The sequence below is a fragment of the Sardina pilchardus genome, chromosome 9 (assembly GCF_963854185.1).
Source record: "Sardina pilchardus chromosome 9, fSarPil1.1, whole genome shotgun sequence".
Classification (NCBI taxonomy): Eukaryota; Metazoa; Chordata; class Actinopteri; order Clupeiformes; family Clupeidae; genus Sardina; species Sardina pilchardus.
The window spans coordinates 534,021-536,520 of record NC_085002.1 but is presented as its reverse complement, the minus strand read 5'-3'; the positions used below and the strand labels follow the sequence as shown (position 1 = coordinate 536,520).

At 48.5% G+C, this 2,500-nt stretch overlaps 1 protein-coding gene across 2 annotated transcripts in view; it reads right to left on the bottom strand.

Annotated features, from left to right (window-relative positions):
• foxj3 (forkhead box J3) overlaps positions 1–2,500 on the bottom strand; it is an 89,035-nt gene that overhangs the window by 30,848 nt on the left and 55,687 nt on the right. The window lies entirely within an intron of this gene.

The following is a 2,500-nucleotide window of genomic DNA, read 5'->3' as shown; positions in this document are numbered from 1 at the left end:
CAGAATGGCTGGATGAACGGGAGCAAGGTAAATATCGATTATTTTGCTCGAGGGGAGGTGGAAAATGAGCGTATTTCCAAAAATGGCGGAATATCCCTTTAAGCCACACCTTCAATCAATATGTCCTTCTAAAGCCACAGCTTCAATCAATGTCCTTAAGCCACACCCATCAACTAATATGTCCTTCTTAAGCCACACCCATCAATCAATATGTCCTTCTTAAGCCACACCCATCAATCAATATGTCCTTCTTAAGCCACACCCATCCCTAAGTGATCCAATTCTAAGGCCCTCAGCCATACAACTTCACAAACCCTTCCCACACACTCTAATCCCCTCCTGTTTAAGGTGAGACCACACCCACACACTCTAAACCCCTCCCTGTTTAAGATGAGACCACATCCACACACCAAGCCCCTCTGGTTTAAGATGAGACCACACCCACACACTCTAAGCCCCTCCTGTTTAAGACGAGACCACACCCACACTCCAAGCCCCTCCTGTTTAAGATGAGACCACACCCACACACTAAACCCCTCCTGTTTAAGATGAGACTACACCCACACACTAAACCCCTCCTGTTTAAGGTTGCTTTCACACTAGGTCCGTTTAGCTGGACCGGACCCGAGTGCGGTTACTTCTGCCGTAGTTGGTTTCTGTTCACATTACATGTTTGTCTGCGGACCCGGGTCCGTTTGAGTCATAAGCAACGTGAACTTCCAGAATTCTGTTTACAAAATTTCACTTGGCAACACAGCAAAAGGCAGTGCCAGAGCCATATAAAGAGAGAGTTGCGACAACCCGGGTACAGAAAATTCGGTTTGTGACGTGGTTCGTGCAACTTCAAGTAGTTCAAATCATATTCAAATAGTTCCCGGAAGCGATTTTGACTGTTCGTTAGAATCTTAAAATAACCGTCTTTTACTGTCTGTTAACGATTGTTCGATCCTAACTTCCGGGAACTATTGTTGAGAAAATATGGAACATTAGCGTCAATGGAGTTGTCGCAACTCTCTCTTTATATGGCTCTGGGCAGTGCAATGAAGAGGACAAAGGTAAAGATTCTTTAGAATCTTTAGAACGTTTGCTTAGCAACCTTCTCCAGCGTTCTAGCGAACCGGACCCCAGACCATCTTTTCAGGCGGACCCGGGTCCGCACCCGAGTTCGGTACGGTTGCGTTCACACTATCAAAAACAACCGAACCATCGGCCCAAACGAACCCGGGTCCGGTCCATGGGACCTAGTGTGAATACACCCTAAGATGAGACCACACCCACACTCTCTAAGCCCCTCCTGTTTAAGATGAGACCACACCCACACACTAACCCCCTCCTATCTACACTGTGACCACACCCACACACTCTAACCCCTCCCTTCTATGTAGAAGCCAAACCAGGGGGGGGGGGGGGAGTAATAGTGGTGTACTGTATGTATGTATGTAGGGGTTGGAGGGTTAAGGGGCAGTGTATATGTGTAGGGGAAGTGTGCATTTGTGTGTGGGGGGGCAGTGTGTTGTATGTATGTGGCATAAAGATGCTCGTAAGGGGCAGTGTGCTGTGATCTCTCCCACACACACACACACACACACACCTTCTCCAATGATCTCCCACACACACACACACACACACACACACACACACACACTCTTACAGACCTGGTCCATCGCTGCTCAATTCTGTAAAGGCTAAAGTGAGGTGTGTGTGTGTGTGTGTGTGTGTGTGTGTGTGTGTGTGTGTGTGTGTGTGTGTGTGTGTGTGTGTGTGTGTGTGTGTGTGTGTGTGTGTGTGTGTGTGTGTGTGTGTGTGTGTGTGTGTGTGTGTGTGTGTGTGTGTGTGTGTGTGTGTGTGTGTATGTTTGGGGGAGGATGATGCAAGCTGCCAGAGGGCTGGGTCAAACCAGGAGTCGAGCAGCACAAATTATTAATACAGAGAGAGAAGAGGGGGGAGAGGAGAGAATGCAATGAGTGAGTGTGTGTGTGTGTGTGTGTGTGTGTGTGTGTGTGTGTGTGTGTGTGTGTGTGTGTGTGTGTGTGTGTGTGTGTATTAATACAGAAAGAGAGGAGGGGGTAGAGGAGACGAGGAGAGAGACAGCGTGTGTGTGTGTGTGTGTGTGTGTGTGTGAGGGGTGGGGGCTGAGTACTGAGGAAAGTATGTAAAGAGAGGGGGAGGATAGAGAGAGAGAGAGGGAGGGAGAGAGAGAGAGAGGGGGGAAGAGGGAGGTGTGTGTGTGTGTGTGTGTGTGTGTGTGTGTGTGTGCGGGGGTTCTGAAAATAAGTTGTGCATTAATTGCTGTTTGCTGAGACGCTACTGCAGATGTGATGGATGTAATGGCTGCCTGAGGCAACCAGTATTAATACACAGCAGTGTGTGTGTGTGTGTGTGTGTGTGTGTGTGTGTGTGTGTGTGTGTGTGTGTGTGTGTGTGTGTGTGTGTGTGTGTACTAATACACTGGACTAACACAGCAGTGTGTGTGTGTGTGTGTGTGTGTGCGCACACATTA